This window comes from Photinus pyralis, unplaced genomic scaffold (assembly GCF_008802855.1).
Source record: "Photinus pyralis isolate 1611_PpyrPB1 unplaced genomic scaffold, Ppyr1.3 Ppyr1.4_LG1, whole genome shotgun sequence".
Lineage (NCBI taxonomy): Eukaryota > Metazoa > Arthropoda > Insecta > Coleoptera > Lampyridae > Photinus > Photinus pyralis.
In genome coordinates, this window is record NW_022170249.1 from 64,776,792 (window position 1) to 64,795,824 (window position 19,033).

A 19,033-nucleotide genomic window follows, 5' to 3' on the forward strand; every position below is an offset into this window, starting at 1 on the left:
ATTCCCTTCCGCCGCTTGAGAGAAAAAATTAAGTATAAGGTATGTTCCCCAGGATGCTCGGTGAAGGAGCGGGCAAACAAAATTAAGCGACTGTCAACAGAAATGATTCATATTATCCGCAACCGCTTAAGGTTTTTAATTTAATGTCAATTGTCTTTAGTCCACGATCGCATCGATATTTCGAGTTCGCTTTTCTCTGTTTGCTATGTGAAATGTTAAATTCGTATTGATTTTCAAAATACAGGATGTATAACTGGGCGACAGAGGTAGAAAAAGAAAGTTATTGATGGTTGGAAATGTTTGATGAGGCATAGCTCCAACTGTTCTTCTTTAATTCTTTTCAACAATCACCTCGAACCAAGGGCTAAAGCCTAAAACAGTCTTTATAATTCTCTTTTATTTAATGTTCATACCCCACACCCATAGAACACAACGCTCCAAACTAAACATTGAGCAGATTTTTTCACACATCTAAATCCATGTTACTGTTAAGTATTGAAATTCTTTCTATTCCAAAACCACAATATTAAAAGGTGTATTTATTCCTCGGGTAAAAAGAATACAATTCTTCAAAAATGACTAACAGAATAATTATTTTATGTGTCAAATACATCCTTCAACAATTCCTACTGCTTAACCTTATTGTTACTTGATACTTTGGCATATGCCTGGTTAAGCAGTCTTTCTCAGAATTTAGTCAACTGTTAGTTCAAAATGGCAATTAACATTTTGACTTTTACACCACTCTCTTTCTCATATACGCCTAAGTACTTACTTCTTCCAATTTCTCTTGTTCTAGTCGTTTCAACATTTTATTCAATTTCCGCGGGTTTTCAGCAAATATGATCATCATCACCAAACCTGACTGACCTTACATTTCTGGCACCTATTTTTACTCCCCTATTCTTTTCTCAGCACTTCATCTATGTAGATATTAAATAAGATTAGTGATAGACAACATCCCTGCCTATCTCCTTTTCCTATTCCAAACCATTCAGTTATCTCCATCGCCTGCTTCGTGTACAAGTTGTTGATCATTCTTCTTTCTCTCCACACCCTTGTCCCTTAAAATGAAACAGTTTTTCGTATTTCACACAATCGAATGCCTTTTCTAAATCTACTGGGCACAGACTTACAGTTCTTCCTCGTTCTATATCTTTCTCCAATCGTTTTTACTACTGCTATTGCATCCCTGGCTTCCAAACCCCTACGGACTCCAACTGAGTTCTTCCTCCACTGCTCCCTCCATTGTCCTCCTCAACCTCCTTCCAACAACCGCATCAAAATCTTAGCAGTATGAGCTATCACACTAATAGTTCTGTATTCCTCGCATTTCTTTATTCTCTTCTTTGTCTGAAACGGTATCATAACCATTCTAAGAAAGTCTTCGAACCACACTCCACTCTATATTTATTCCTTCAGGTTTCTCATTTGCTTTGTATAGCATGTATAATTTACCAGATCCCATTCCTTTGCTTTTTTTGCGAGTTTAATTTTATATCTATCTATGCCAACTAAAGGACAAGTTCACTATTAATATCTTTAACAATTTTTATTCACTTAGTCTTAGTCTGTGAATATTATTACTTGTGAATTTTGGCAACTTTGTTCTAATTTAACCAAAATTGTACGCGAAATGCGTTAATAAACGTCTATGTGGAATTTTAAACAAACATAATTAATTAAACTTTGTACATCATACTTAAGTTGTTTGACCGTAATGTACAGTGCGAAACAGATTTTAAACACTATTTGATTTCAGAATGAACCGCTTCCTATAAAAAAAGCGACACTGTAAAACACCTTTAATTTAGACTTTTAACACCGGATTCTTTTTTCCTTATCTCCATTTCCAGGATTTAAGGTTCAAAAACTCCCCACTTACAGAGATATCCAGAAAAAAATGTTATAATGTTAGTATAATACAGGCTACATTATATACCGTGGTTTACTTCCTTGTGCTGCTATTTATCCTGATGATTAGACGAACAGAAATTACATTGAAATAGTATACCTACTCAACACAAAGCTTTCGTTATTTTATACTGTCATGGAAGAACACTGTTATGAATCCCCAGAATGACATACAAAAGATTTGGTTACAAATGAAAGCATTACCGTAAAAAATCGCAAAACGTTCTCAAATTTAGTAAGGTCTAACAGTCTAAATTGCGTTTCCTCAAATTTTAAACTTATGACATTTGTTACATTTTATGGAGCAAGGAAAAAATCTCAATTTGATGAAATGTTCAAACGAGGCGATGACACCGCTGCCTTCAACATCAATTTCGCCTTTGAACCTTTTTTAATTTGGTATATGTGTAACGTTTCCAAACTTTATTAAGAAATACAGCCTACATATAATTCAGTTCAAAGGTTTATTAAAATAATTTCCTTCGTGTTTGTAATTTACCAACTTTCGCTCTCAAAGGAAAAGTTACTAAGTTTGAAAAATTCCCCACTTCTTTTCTCACTTTTGTATTCTGAAGTTGTCTATTAGAAAAGTTATCCGTTTAATTAATGTTACCACATTACCATTATAATTACATGTCTTTTTATCAATTCTAATGTGATCAATAACTGCATAAATTACGGGAAAAAGTACATTTTTACTTGTAATGTTTAAAGAATTAGACCAATACTTTCAATAGAGATGTATTCCAAACCATTGTCTCAAGTAAATTATATTTAGATTTCAGTCTGTCAGCCTTCAGCACTTGTTTTATACCAAGTTTTCTCATTATTGTGCTACTCCCGTCAAGAATCACTAAGCAATGAAAGACGTTCCACTGTGACTTTAATTATTAAATTTAATTAGTTATTAATGTTATGTATTCAGTATAATTTCAAAGTGACCACTCTTTACTATACAAAGAAACTTTCTAATTAGATGCTTGGAATCACGTTGTTTACAGTCAGGTATATTGAACCAGGAATTTCAAAATCTACCCACATAGTGTTATATTACTTTGAGTGTTGGCAAAGGGAACGGAAACAAACGTGTTTTTCAAATAAACCGAGGACGTTTCGCTTGGATATGCTCCCTTTGTAAAAAGTCCCCTTATTAATTTTTTATTGAGAATAATAATAATAATAATAAATGTCTTTATTGTCAACCGAACAAACAGCAAATAAAAAACATTTCTTTGTTGATACATTTATGAGTGACAATAGGTGCAAGTTCAGGGACAGGCACAAGCGCCGCTCCTGGTCTTCCACTTGGACCAAAATCAGCAACGGGAAGGAAGAAAATAAAATTTACAATATAGATAGAAGAAAGAAAGAGGAAAGAAATAAAATCTACGATATAAATAGGATGGTTCACGAAACGTCCAGATTGCTAACAATTGATGCGAGATAGTGATAGTTAATGTGGCTTATTGAGATTGTAGTAGGTACTGTTTACTAGCAGATTTGAAAAGAGGTAAGGAGGAGATGTTCTTGATGTTATCTGGTGAAGAATTCCATAACTTACAAACATTATAAGAAAAAGACCTCTCAAACAGTGACGTTATGTGCCTAGGAGGCCTAAGATAAAACTTTTTTCTTACATTCAGATTATATACATCTGTGCGGTATGTTAAGCGTTCCGCCAAATATGGAGGGGTTTTATATTTAATCACTTTTTAAAATAAAGTGAGAGTACATGATGTACCCTTCGATTAGACATATTTAATCACTCACACCGCTTCAATAAATGTGAGACTTTATTGTACTTTATTGTAGTGATTCAAATCAAGTACTTAGCTTGATAATTTTCCAATTTTTCATATCCCTGCCTCAATAAGCACCGCCCATACAATGGCTTCTTATCTATAAAACACGGCCCGTCTTTACTTGGTACCAATTAAATAAAATTTAAAGTACTGAATCAATTTCCCACGTACTTCTCAACTACCCCGATTCCGTATTGCTCATCGAATGACCTCACGATTCTTCAGTGGTTTGGAGCCAATTAAGATCACCTACTAATAGTGACTGCGACATCCGACCTATTATGAAAACAATGCTCTATAAAAATTAAAAGACGCATAAAAGACAATATGAATATTTTGGAGGTGCAATTTTCGGAAGAGAATCTTCCGTGGGCGACTATACCGGAAACTTTTAAATGCCTTCTAGAGTGTTCGAAGACTCTAAAATTATGACCGCCCAAATTCCTCATCGACCTCCAGTTGAAATGTTTGCAGGAATATTCACTCAATCGCAGCATGAAGGATAATACATTTGAAAAACTGTGTATAATTAACACTGCTGTAGATTCTATTGCAAATAATTAAATCGCAAAATAATTCATATTGGAATTTTTATTTACCTGTTTTTCATTCTGCAGTTTAAAATTTAATAATCATATTCGGTAATTTAAATGCTACCGCAATGCATTTTATATTTTCTATTTTAAATACATTTCATGTATATGTATAGCAGGATTTAAATTACCGTGTTATGCACTCCCATATAAATGTGTAAATTTACAATTAGCTCCGCAGATCAATAAATAATTTAATTCTACGCTTCCGCAGTATCCTAGTCGTGTTCCATAGGGAGATACCTTGAAATCTTTTTAGGTCCTCGTAAATTACATAATATCCTTGGAGATACCTTGCAATTACTTGAGATCCCCTCACATATACCTCCAACTACCACACCAGTTGCTTCCTCGGAAATGAAACTTTCAACTTTAGCCGTTGTCAAAAGTTTTATTTTCAAATTTGAATGTTGTTCAACATAGAAAAATTTACACATATACCGCTTCATAGCGAACCTGAACGAAAGTATGCGCGGAATAAGAGCAATAAGAAAGTGTGCATTTTCGAAATAAACGTTAGTGAGACCGAGTTGTGAAGAGAGTTTTCGGCAGACGAGATTAGATTTTCACGGATTATTTGTTTGTGAGAATTTTATTTTCGCATAACTGCGATTATTCAGACAATTTCCGATTTTAATGTTAGTTTGCTTATAGTTTTTGTATCAAAACGAGTCGTGCTATTATACTGGTCATGGTAAATAGAACCTATTCAGTGTAATTTCATTTAACTTCTGGGTATAAACGGAATGGTTTATGAGTCAAAACGTGTGTACAAACTTTTAAGGCGATGAAACAACATGAAGGGCACTCATGTTCACAGCGCACAATACAACTACTACTAGCATTTACAAAATGTGCTCAGCATGCCATAAAATTCTCCGAGCTTTCCGTTGTTCAAAGTATACGCTCAACACACCTAGTACAAGCGCTCAACCAACATAACGTCGTACATTATTAATGAGGGTGCAGAAATTGTACGAAACGTCATTGCTAAAAAGTGACGTAGGTAAAAAACCTTGGCACAGATTTGCAATTCATCTACAATATTTACTACGTGTGCTGTCTACAAAGCTACTGAATTTTTAAATTGGTATACAGGAAAGCTGCCTCTACAGAGTAAATAGAAGATAAAGTTCTACCCTCTACTGAATTCATACAACCGACTTACTCGATACGGGCGATTTAATAGAGAGTCTCGATGTTTTGTGCGGATTTTCACCTTCTTTCTCCATTTTTCAGTCGCGCAAAACGGATTTCCCCTGAAAAGTTGTAAGGCACAAATTAATAGTTTCATACATGTCCAGTTCATCACATATGTAAAGGCGCCGCGAGGTATCGATTGTTATGTACAAATGTAGGGAGCACGTTACGATTCTGATTTTAATGTAACAAAATCGAGCAACTGTCTACATGAGTAAAGTAATGCCCAAAAACACATGCCGAAACACAAGAAGTACACGATACTAAAATTTAAAACGTACCTAATTAAAGAATTTCCGTGGGTAATACAGCGCATTAAAAAGTAATATGTCAAAAAGCTTCCGGAACTCCCACTTTTAAAAATGGGATAAATAAAGCTTATATAATAAGGATGATTTATTGATCGAGTGCGGATAGGAATGAAATGAAATCTAATTACGTCATTAATCATTTTAACCGATCCCTAGGGATCTTCGTACGACCAATTTGCGTATAAACATCCGCTCAATTCCCTAAACGTAATTATGTGTTCGAAGACAATCGGGATCAGCTCATATATAAGGTCAACCCTTAAGGAATGCAGTCGTAAATTACCCCTCGTGTTGACAACATAAGATTAGGGCGCGCATTATGAATAAGGCTACATATGAAATTATAGGTACGCTTAGGAAGCATTTATAAACCCGAATTAAATTCCCGGATGGGAGGTAGGAAACGGTGGATGATTAATATTACCGCAATTTCTGCTGCCATATAATATAATCATTCTCATTTTGTTCTGAACGGTATTCAAATGCAGTCGGTCTGCAATGCATTATTTCGAAATATATGAATGGTTTAATTTCCGACACTATTTTCCGTTCCCAATGTCGTTTTGTAAGAGTTACCACTAGACGTGTTTAGTCATGGTGGTAATACTACGGTCTAGTGAAGTTTATCAGGCAGAGAACCGACAATCTGAATACGTTGGTTTCCACAGAAATCTTAAATTTTGCGCTCTTTTTAAGTTGTACCACCCGCACGTTAGTAGGGAGGTATTGCATTGGGGTAACAATAACTCCCAACTTTTTTTACGGAAATACACGTTTTGAAGCACCAGGAATCCGAATCAAACAAAATCTCGATGATGTCGGTCTGTCTGTCGGTCCATCTGTACTCCCACTTCCTTTATCGCCATTATTTGTAGCCGGATTTAAAAAAATCAAGGTTTTTTAATTCAACAGTTTAATATCTACAACTTTTGTACAAAACCCTCGTTTGCGACTAAAATGTATATTATTTGTAAAACTCATACAATCACAGAAGCTTTTTTTGAAAGACATCTGGAAATGTTCAAAGGATCTTCAGAGGATATGAATATTTTAGTATATATAATGGAAAATCTCTTAGGGATCTCAGAGAAACTCTGAACTTTTGGGTCAGCTCTAAATAATCTTTAAAGAATAGATGTAGAATCTTCTAGGACAAAAACATTTTACTGTATTTTTGCAGAAAAAATTTCCTAAGAAATACCCGCAAAAATTGTGTGCAAATCTGCGAAGAATCTCTGACGAATACTCGAGAACCCCCTTCCATTAAAAATAACTCGCACAAATCTGTTAAAAAATATCTCAAACATTTAATAACATATAAAGAAAGAAACATGTTGCATTCAGCCTTCAGGTCAAATGCTGACGGTAAACTTGGCAAGATTATGATACCTTCAGCGTTCAGCGGACCCAGTCTTGAGTTCTAACCCTCATGTTCTACATATTTAAATCAATCAACAGTAAACAAAAAGATAGCGGCAAACAATTGTTTATAAAAATAATGGCGATGTTTATCGTACTCTTCCGTATATGCATACACAAAATCCAGAACTGTGAAATATCGTTATTGCCTCATTTCACATTTAGAGTGCTCGGCGATTTCCAATTCAGACCGCAGCAGCACTCGTAACAATGCAAATCTTAAAGCTAGACGCGATGCATGGTGCAAAAAAGGCAAGATAAAGTGCAGAATGCGCTTCGAATAGAAAATCGATTATTATCGGTGGCGGTTGGAAACCGGCCAAGCAGTTTATAAACTTGGTGCAGAAGAGCTAAGCTTTCAAAAGAGGCGAAAATACACAAGAACAGCAATTGTTTTAAATTACCTGCCAATTTATATAATTAGCTCGGCACGGTCGAGATATTCACTTGGGAACTGCAAGTATATTACGATGCTGGGCAAATTTTCACCGCAATACGCCGCAAAAGGAATGTTTAGAAATTAATAAAATTAGCGCGGTTGGTTTTCCACGTAAAATCTCCATATAACGTATTGACTTTGGTATTCGTATTTGGTGTTATAACTGAAAGGTAAATCTTTGTATGAATTATGAAAGCTTATTGATTTAAGTAATTCATCCAATAAAATACCCCATTCGCACCATTTTCAACGCAAACAAGAAAATGCTGATTTAGTGCTACCTACACCTTTTTTTTGGCTCTTGGTGATCAATGTCCATTAGCCAATAGAATTTCAACCCAGTTTCATTTTATCTCTGGCGGGAATTGCACTTTCAGGTGTCTCAGGTATAGGTATTTCTGTGCTTGGTGTTGATCGGACATTTAAAAGTTAAAAACTCCAGTGTAAAGCCCCACTAAATGATCTGGCTTATTGATTTTGTCGCTCTTTAAATATTAAATTTAAGGGTGTAAAAATCTTTAAAAATAGAAGGGTTGATTTAGCCCCGCTATTCTTGAGCCAAGTCTGCAATTCTGTGTTTGGGTATTATTGGAGAAGTATTGGACAAGTTTTCAGCGTGCCTCAAATATCTACCCAAAAATGTCTACCAGCTCTCAGATTATCTTGTTGCATTCAGAATTTGTATTGGTTAAACTGCTTCAAGCGATCTTGCTACATTTTCCCGTAATTCTTCCTCCGTTGTAGAAGGATATTTATAAATTTCATTTTTCAAAAAAACCCACAAAAAGAAATCCAATGCATCCCCATCCAATTATTAGATACGAGATCATTTTAATTTTATATTATCCAGCAAATCCATTGTGCTCTTTGGATATATCTGTTAGATGTAAGTGTGCCTCTAAAAATATAATATTTTAAATTATGTCACCATACATTAAACCCAAATTTTCCTTGGACTCGTATAGATATAGCAAAGAATACTTAACAATTACTCTTTTGATATAGTTAGGTGGGGTTTTCCAATAGCAGTTATTTGTCTATTAAAAATTCCAGCACTTGATATGTGTGCTTCATCACTCCAAATAATGACATCGCTAAAATTTTGGACCTCATTTCCCTTCCTAAGAAACCAATGAATCTTTGGGTTTTAAATATTGGTTCTTATAATACCTATTTGATTTGTATTTCTGCGTTTTAATATTAATGTTCTAGTCATCGAAACAACAATATATCTCTTGCCATTCTCCGTGAAGAAGCTTCGTAGTTTGCTTCTAAATTTCCTACAAAAAGAGTGCAGACAAATCTAACGGGAAATCAAAAATGAGTCGCCTTTGGAAGTTCAAGTTAAGTAGGGTTTCAACTTTTTAAAAAAAAAACAAACTACAGCTGTTTTTCACAGGCGACTGTGTTTTTTGTTTGTTTACTTTCAGACAATATGGATTAATAATTTAAACTTTTTTTAAATGTTCGAAATATTTTATATAACATTTAAATAAAATCAATTGATAATAAAAAAAAAATTAATAAACAAAATTTGATTGTAGAAAACTTATCACTGAAAATAAGTATGACATATACATTTTCGGAAAGTTCGTAAAACAAGGAATTTTAAACCATGGCCAAGTATAATTTCTATATAAAAAAATCAACTTTGAGTTACAGCGCAGTTACTAAAAGGACAAGAAACAATCGACTGGCGGCATTGACTTCTACGGTAAAAAGTGTCTGAATAATGCTCAAGCGATTTTGTTTCTTCTTATTTTGTTTATGTGTTGGGTGGGTTTCCTGTGCGTCTATCCCTATGCACTCTTCTGGGTTGGGGTTTAAAAGGGGAGTATTTTGCTTTCGGGGAGGGAGGTTTTAACGGGGCGGTAGTGAAGGTACTCTTGCTGAGCATACGTGATTGAATGATGTCGATCGGTCTGTCTGTCTCTACTCTCATATCCGGCTGAACCGATTGGAACCAAATTTGGTACACATATTCTAGACATAAAAGAGCAAAATTTCGCATGTGCTGGTGGTATCTATGCTAGTCACATCAAATTTTTTGAAATATGGGGAATTGATTATAGGGAATCTGGCAACTCATCCAACAAGAGCGCGTAAAGTTTATTACCATTCTGGTCAACTAAATAGAGCGGAAATGTTTGTTGAATCTACTTGTGACAGGAAAATTCTCTTTTTTCATTTTACTTAAAATCTAAGTATAATATTAAATGAGAACTTCCGCCAAATAATTTGTCTCATAATATGAAAGTGAGTATTTAAACTAGCGGTGACATGTCTAAATTACTCAGTTTCAAAATTTCGAGTTTCTCTAATAAGAAATTTATATAAGCAATTTAATATAAGTCCGCAACGTGCCTCGATAAAGACTAAGTCAACAAAAGATACAATGTAATTTATATCAAGAATGTAATACGATGTTATTAAGCTTCCGTTTTTAAACTCATCTTCCTCAATAATAACATAAAAATTGCAAACACGACCAACCTGTCTCATATTTACGAAGTTCTATTGATGAACTTCAATGGTAGTGGGTGTGTACACAATACGTAAATATCAAATCGACTTCGTTTGCCAAATATTCAATTCTGAGGTGGGCTAAGTATTTACTATTTCAATAAAACCAAATTTGAATTTGCAAAATTGAAAACCCGTACAAACTGCTCTAGCAAGCTTGGGGAAACCTGATGTTTACTTATCAAGATGGAACGTGGAAATGGAATTAAATTCACATTCAATAATGGTCTCAAATGATAAATTCGACTTTTGCCGTTTCCTTATTAATATGCCGTACAACTTATGCACGTTGGAGCAGGGTAGATATAATCATTTATTTAATATAAGGATATTATGATGATGTTTATATGCCCCGTTGAGGACGACAATCAAGCTTATAAAGCCTCAGGGGTGTAAACATCGAGTAATACCCGTACTACGTACACAAGGGCTTATGCTTTACTAAACACATTTTGATTTTGTTTCTATGGAATTTCCTAAGTTTCTGAAGCAAAGGCGGTTGTTTCTAAGTAAAGTTCCGAAAGATTACCTATTATACTAGGAAAATTGCAACATGAAGGATTTATAGGATAATTTCTAAATAAGCTTTATAAAGAAATTCTAGGTTCGAGAATCCTAAGACAATCGAATCATATCAAATGCCATAAGCAGATTTATGCACCTACCTGCTTTTATTAAGGGAATGTCTTAAGTGAGGGTTGATTTAAAACGTATAGCGATCGCTTGCTCGTTTCCGTAAAATCAAATGAACGAGATGTGTTAAAACTGGAGGGGATAAATGAATATTAGGTAAATAGTTATAGCTTTAAACGCGCTCAGAATATAGTGGTTAATAGTAAATAGGACTCAAATGAAATCTTGCGCCATTGCAGCTATATTTTTGCACGTCTTCCATATCCATATACTTAATCAAGTTTATAGTGTAGATTTATGTGTACAATTCCTAGGATTTACAAGAGATCTCATTCTTCAACGTTTCAACCCCTAGAATTTGACATTTTTGAGAAATTTATGCGTGCTAATCGGAGGTATCAATCGAAATTATTTAGAAAATGTCAATTTATATAACACAAATTTCTAATGGCTAAATAAAAATATCCGTATTTAACTAAACAATTTTCATCATATACAGGGTGACACTTTTAAAACTTTCAATGGGCGATATCGTTTTTTATAGGTATCACAAAATGGCCAAAACCGTTTCGGTAGAATCGAGGGGGAACCAAAATGGTCATATAAAGAAGGAACCAACTTCAACCTCGTACCCCCCGCCACCCCCATGCCTAAATTTTGAATTGTGACGTATCACTTGTGATACATCATTGGAAAGCTCTTAAAAAATGCTTTTCAGAAATACCATACACTGGTACATTTAAACTGCCCATTCACAATTTATTACACCAAAATTTGAACTCCGCAAATAAACAACTTTTATTTACTAAAATGTTCAAAATGTTCACCGTTTTGTTCTAAACAATATCACAAACGGTTTTCAAATTCATTTCTAACATTTTTAAACACTTCCCTGGAAAGTGAACGACACTCCCTGACTATCCGGTAGCGAAGATCATTTATGGAAGCTGGTTCAGTTTTGTACACAACCGATTTTAAATGACCCCAAAGAAAGAAATCCAATGGTGTCAGATCTGGAGATCGTGCTGGCCATTCTATAGGACCTCTTCGTCCTATCCACTGTCCCGGAAATTTCTCATCTAAAAATTCACGAACAGCCATAGAGTAATGAGGAGGAGCCCCATGTTGTTGAAAATGTATGAAATCTTCAATCAAATTCATGTTTCCGTCAATTGGATTTATTTGATTCTGTATTTCATGAGTGATGAGAGGCTCGACGGTATTTTGTAGCATGTTTAGGTAAGTATCTCCAGTTAAATTTCCTTCGATAAACAGAGGACCAATAATGCTATCACCTAAGATACCTGCCCAGACGTTAATTTTTTGGGGCCGTTGAGTATGCCCCTCGCGAAAAAGATGAGGATTTTTATCGTCCCAATACCGGCAGTTATGTTTGTTCACATTTCCATTTAAAAAGAATGTACATTCATCACTAAAACAAATGTTTTTCACCAGTTCCGGATTATTTTGAATATTCTCGGTCATTATTTCACAAAATTGGATTCTTCGATCGGAGTCGTCTTCGGTTAGTTCCTGTACAATCTGCATCTTATAAGGGTAGAATTTGTGCACCTTAAGAGTTCGTCGTACAGTTTCTCGGGAAAGTCCGGTCATAGTCGCTGCTTTTCGAATAGATGATGTTGGGTTTGCACCAAAATGACCAAAAACTTCATTCTGAGTAGCTTCATCCATTATTCTTGGTCCGTCTCTTTTCTTATTTTCCACTGACCCAGTTTCTTCAAATTTAGTCACTAACATTGCAACATAAGTGTGACTGACACGTCGTTTTGGGTGTCGGGCATTAAAAACAGCTGCTGTTCTAAATGCAGATCGCGCTTCAGAACCATAGATGAAAATAATTTCAACTCTTTCGGCTAACGTGTACACCATTATGAAATCTTTAGTTAAATTCAAAATTTGTAATTTTCTTGCCAAGAAATACTAAAAACGAGCCTAAAATAATAATAACCGATCAACAAATAAAGCAATAGAAAATTATTATTTACTAAAAATTGCAGTCATTGTTTTTCCAAAGCATCACTAGATCTAAGAAATTTTTTTTAATTTCAAACACTGACAAATTCATCAAATACTCAAATTACTCATTTTTATTACATAAATTGTGAATGGGCAGTTTAAATGCACCAGTGTTGGTATTTCTGAAAAGCATTTTTTAAGAGCTTTCCAATGATGTATCACAAGTGATACGTCACAATTCAAAATTTAGGCATGGGGGTGGCGGGGGGTACGAGGTTGAAGTTGGTTCCTTCTTTATACGACCATTTTGCTTCCCCCTCGATTCTACCGAAACGGTTTTGGCCATTTTGTGATACCTTTAATATAAAAAACGATATCGCCCATTGAAAGTTTTAAAAGTGTCACCCTGTATAGGCATAACGTAATCTATTTTTGGATCACATAGACAGGTACGTTATACGTATGCCACTAAATCGCTCTGAAATAGGATTTACCAATACCTTCCGTCGATTTATATATTTCCTTCGGCAATATTTTCGTATCCAAGAAAATTGCTTTTTAAGTTAAATCCGCTCCAGAGGGATGCATTTTGTTTAATCGGCATAAAGTATTGCTCTCTTGCTAATCGACGATTCGACTTGGGCGTCTTTGATCTACCTAAGGGTCTAATCTCGGGTCTAATTCTTTTCAACAGATTTAGCATATAGAATACAATTTAAAATAAATATACAAGGAAGGGTTAGTATTCCAAATTTTACATAAAGAAAACGGCATTCTTTCCTATAACCGATACCTCCTAAAGTTCTCAAAGCTGTAACACAATGTTGCAATAGAATAAAGTTTCTTCAAAAAATGTTGTTTTGAAGATCTATTCAGTGTTTCAGACAAAATTTCCACCCTATAATAAATGCCAGTTCAATGTGGCCAACGTCAAGTAAGTACCTACTCCTTAAATAATTTTGTTGGTAAGAATATGTAAGGTTGCCAACTAATAAATTGCCAGATTAATGAAAGAGTTTAAGGGAATTGCAATGGATCTTATTTCCAAGAATATCTTAGACTTTCAACGGATTTCTGCGCCTTTTAAGGATCTCTGTGGACTTTTTGTACAAAATTTAATTGTTTTCAATTGATTTAAGTGAAATCTTTTACAAAACAATTCAAAATAAGTGAACTGAATGCATGAAATTAAACAAATTAGCATCATGTATATATTAATAATTGTGTTCATTGTGTTTTGCTTTAAGTTCAAGCGATCCTTAGCTGTAATTGATCGCCCGGTATTTGCTATGAGAAAACAATGTATTTTCAAGAGTTTACAAGTAATTATAAAATGCAACCTTTTTCTAATACCGTTCAGGATAGTGCTAAAGATTCTTAAGCACAGATACAAATAAAAATGTCTCAAACTTGTGCAGTGACACAATCTTCCTCTAAAATATCTGAAATGTCTAAAAATAAACCCACAATAAATCCTGCTTAAAGATCAAGGTAGTGCGTAAGAATAGATTTATTTATGTTAGACAATGAAAGAAATCTTTTATGATTTCTACTAAAAATTCAATTAACTTTTACAGCAAAAATAACAACGGCCAAGAACGCACGCTCGGATTAAATCAAATTTCGTTTCTCTTGTTCTTATAAAATCAATTTTCTACTTCTATTACGTTAATGATAATTGGATAATCCGCAACCTTTTCGGACGAAATTTCACTCAACTGTATCGAGCTGACATTGGAAACAAATTTAGGCGAAAATGTCAGGGTTTTGTATTACATTTGCGGCTCCCGATTGACCCATTCTTAAAGTAGAAAGCTCTTAAGTAAGGAATTGGATCACGTCGTAACGAAATGATTTCACGATATTACCCGCGAAGCTTTTCCGTTTAAAGGTTTTATCGGGTAAATTAACGGGTTTAATTTATTTAGGTGTGCAGGACACGACTGTAAGCCAAGTGTGTAAATCATTGCGGATCTCCGAGTTTGAATAAATGCCATTTCTGCCGTCGCTAAAAGCTTTTTCAGCTGTAGCGCATAACGCTTCATGGATAAATTCGGATGAAACGAAAATGCGATTCTGTACGTGATCGAATAATTTACGGAAGCTTTCGAGCGTAATACGATGATGTTTATTGAAAATATTCAGTATCGGAAAATGTAGGTTTTCTACTGTTAAGAATGCTAGGAGGAGGTTAGCAAAAATTGCGGAGAGCCTTATAAGATGTGCAATTCAGCGTTTTAAGGCGTTGTATCAACAGAGGGAACATTGTCTTAAACCTCTCATAAAATTGTAAACCCGTCGCCTATGTTTTTCTAGCTTTTATAAAATAACGAGAAGTTTAACTGTTGTTTTTAAAAAAAAATATGTACCTTGCACTTATTGTGAGAGCAAGTCTTAAAAATGTCGAGTCTTGTCGTTCTCGTCTGAAATTGGTATTTCATATCATCGCTGTCAATTCTTCGCCACTTTTTAGGGAACATTTACTAGAAAGCTTTCAATTTTAAGAAAGGAGGAAAATGCGGTTCAGGCATTGAGTTTTCCATTGTGAAACCGTATGATTCGTATCATATTAGAGGTAAACATAATAACGCTAATAATAAAGAGCAAGAGATTAATTTTAATAATTTGTGCACAATTCCATTCATACAGTTTCTGCACACAATTCCAATATAAAACGGCATGTGTAATTCCACCCAGTTCCTTATAATTACACCTCAATTTCATTTATTTTCACCGCAACTTCATCAACTGGTAGTCCGTCCTAATACCGTAATTTCAGTAAAATTGGACGCAAACGGAAATATACATTTATTCGAGTTAACCCTGAAAACTAAATCAATTGAGTGTGCAAGGGGTGTTTTGTACGTGTGCCTATTTTCACAATTCTTAAGGGTCTTGGGACGTAGGGTCAAATGTTATCAACCGGCATTCGACGACAATTCTTTGTCTTAGCCCAACTTTATGTTGTCACACCTTGTACCCTGGACATGCTTAAATATGTTCTAGAAACTGCTCTGAAATTCAGAGAGTAACGCTACCAGCTACATTTCGTGTTTTCAGGCACATTATATATTCTAGAAGCTTCATAAGCTTAAGACGCGATTTGGTTGAGATGATATCTCAAGGAGCAGTGTGCAGTAACCAAGACTATGAATTGCCTTTTGTTGACGAGTTGGTTTTAGTCTCCTGGAAACGACCAGTATCTCCTGGATTATCTCTGTGCAGCGCAGATTCCCACGTGTCCACCCTTTTCTGAGCTGGTTTCCTATCAGTCCTCCAGCTAGACTTGTTGGTACTCCACAGTGGGGTTCCGGTCCAATTTCGGGATGTTTGGTGCCGGCTTCAGCGAGGTGATCAGTCTTCTACCGGCTATCCCCTCATGGCTTCGCACTCACACTGACGTAACACGATTATGCCTGAATATTCTTTCTTCTAGTGTTGTGTGGCATTCCATGAGCAGCTTGGAGGTCAAAGAGAAGGCTGCTAGAGCTGCCTCACTGTCCGAGCCCATTAGTAGCCCTTTGGCCTCAATAACCTCCTCGCATCTCGGCTTGAAATACTGTAGGAGCGGTTCCTAAGGCCATTGAAACAGCGTAATTCGGTCCTCTCCCAGCACAGCTCATTTAGGTCTTGTCGACCTCCATCGTGATGTGAGGCTTCTTCCAAGTTAGCCTCTTGTCCAGTATGACTCCTAAGTATTTGCATTCTGGAGTGTACTCCAGTTCTCGCGTGCCCAATTGTAGAAAGATAAGGGTTGGGTTGCGTTGAAATATTTATACAGGGTGGCACACAACGACATGAATTTTGATTTAAATTTATAAGTATTTCTACATACCCGTGTAGGGGCGGGGAAAGAATAACCCTACTGCAGTGACACTGCATGTCGTAAAAGGCGACTAATCAATTGTGGTCTAGCTAGCAATATATTCTTGGGAAAAGAAGTAATGATAATTAGTATTGGAAATATTATGATGCTGCTGGGTTCCCTAGCAACACAGTTCCGTATAAAAAGCGTTTATTGTAGACTAAAACCCTACATATATAATACGCATAAATGTTCGGCGGATGTATTCTGCTGTATCGGTGTAAGAATATTTATGCGTTTATTATTTGCCATTGATATAGATTTATATGCGTATATTAAGGTGTTATATACGTTTATAAAACGAATGCTAAAAAACGGTTATTTATATATACGTATTATCAACGTAGAAAGTGAACTCTATGGTTTATATATATGAATAAAAAATATGAAAAAAAATAATAAAATCGGTCTACACTAAAAACGTATATCATACTACCAATATCGAATCCTTTCAAAGCACATTAAAACCGTTTTTAAACGTAAAGTGTGTTTGCTGTTACATCACGAAAGTCTTCTAACTGAGTCATAAAAGTTAATTATACATTTTCAATTGTTAAGTAAAGACCGCAGATTTGAAGCTTTATTTCCCTGAAGACTCTAGAGGAGGGTCAAATCGACTATTGCACCAGATTTCAATATATGACCATATTTTGATTTTGTAAAGTTAAATTTTTCTCGAGAAAAGTGTAACTGTCGGTTAAGACATTAACATTACTGAACACGGTAAAATATCGCAGTATAAAGTACGTTTAAATTCACGTGTTCAAGGGTACCAAACTCTTTTTGTAAGCCCAGTTACAGGGTCTTAGTACATTAAACTACCATACACGAATTAGACCACCCACAAAATTGAAATGTACTATATCGAAAGCTTCGTCGGATAAAATATTACGAGTGTTCAAAAAGCATATGCGTGTTCTTTTAGAAAACACCCACCATATTATCCATTATTTTCATGGATCTCTATAAGAAAATTTTTTTCCGGCCCCATTCTATCAGAAAAATGTTTCTCCGGGTCGATCTGAGACAATTTTCTCTTCGAGCCTCAAAAAAGGGCAGTGTAATTAATACCTTCCTTTTTTACCAAAAATCGACTACACCAAAATTTCTCGGGAAAACAGTTTTTCTTATTTTTTGGGCGTAAAATCCAAAACAATTCGTACTTATTCGATTAGACTTCTCATTCAAAAGTTATAGACTAGAAACCTATTTCGAAAGAAAATTCAAAGGGCTTTAACTTTTGATCTAGTGGCCCAATCTTGGAACTGTTTGAAATTATGGATTCTACAGGCCCCATTCTATCGGAAAAATTTTTTTCCGGATCGATCTGAGACAATTTTCTCTTCGAGCCGCAAAAAAAGGCAGTGTAATACCTTCCTTTTTTACCAAAAATCGACTATACCAAAATTTCTCGGGAAAACACTTTTTCTTATTAATTTTTGGGCGTAGAATCCAAAACAATTCGTACTTTTTCGATTAGACTTCTCATTCAAAAGTTATAGACTAGAAACCAATTTCGAAAGAAAATTCAAAGGGCTGTAACTTTTGATCTAGTGGCCCAATCTTGGAACTGTTTGAAATTATGGATTCTACAGGCCCCATTCTATCAGAAAAATTTTTTTCCGGGTCGATCTGAGAGAATTTTCTCTTCGAGCCTCAAAAAAAGGCAGTGTAATACCTTCCTTTTTTTACCAAAAATCGATTACATCAAAATTTCTCGGGAAAACAGTTTTTCTTATTAATTTTTGGGCGTAGAATCCAAAACAATTCGTACATTTTCGATTAGACTTCTCATTCAAAAGTTACAGACTAGAAACCTATTTCGAAAGAAAATTCAAAGGCCTGTAACTTTTGAACTAGTAGCCCAATCTTGGAACTGTTTGAAATTATGGATTCTACAGGCCCCATTCTATCAGAAAAATTTTTTTCCGGGTCGATCTGAGAGAATTTTCTCTTCGAGCCTCAAAAAAAGGCTTCCTTTTTTTACCAAAAATCGATTACATCAAAATTTCTCGGGAAAACACTTTTTCTTATTAATTTTGGTGCGTAGAATCCAAAACAATTCGTACTTTTTCGATCAGACTTCTCAATCAAAAGTTATAGACTAGAAACCAATTTCGAAAGAAAATTCAAAGGGCTGTAACTTTTGAACTATAGTAGCCCAATCTTGGAACTGTTTGAAATTATGGATTCTACAGGAGGGGATTCATTCCATAATCTTTAATGGGTAAAGATAGCCGTGATTTTTCGAAATCGAACTTTAAAAAAATCGAATTGAATTCAGAACTAAGTAGGTATACATTCGGTCAAGCCGTTCATTTTTCTCAGTCATCTTCACAGCTTTCAAATAGCATCCG

General features: G+C 35.0%; 1 long non-coding RNA gene across 2 annotated transcripts in view; it reads right to left on the bottom strand.

Moving 5' to 3' along the window:
* The window catches only part of LOC116182758, a 110,648-nt gene that overhangs the window by 26,040 nt on the left and 65,575 nt on the right, over nucleotides 1–19,033 (bottom strand). The window contains exon 3 of one of the 2 annotated variants that reach the window (XR_004147610.1): nucleotides 5,478–5,568. The exons of the other annotated variant lie outside the window; for it this stretch is intronic. This is a non-coding gene — a long non-coding RNA (uncharacterized LOC116182758). The remainder of the gene's footprint in view (nucleotides 1–5,477; nucleotides 5,569–19,033) is intronic. 2 annotated transcript variants of the gene reach the window in all.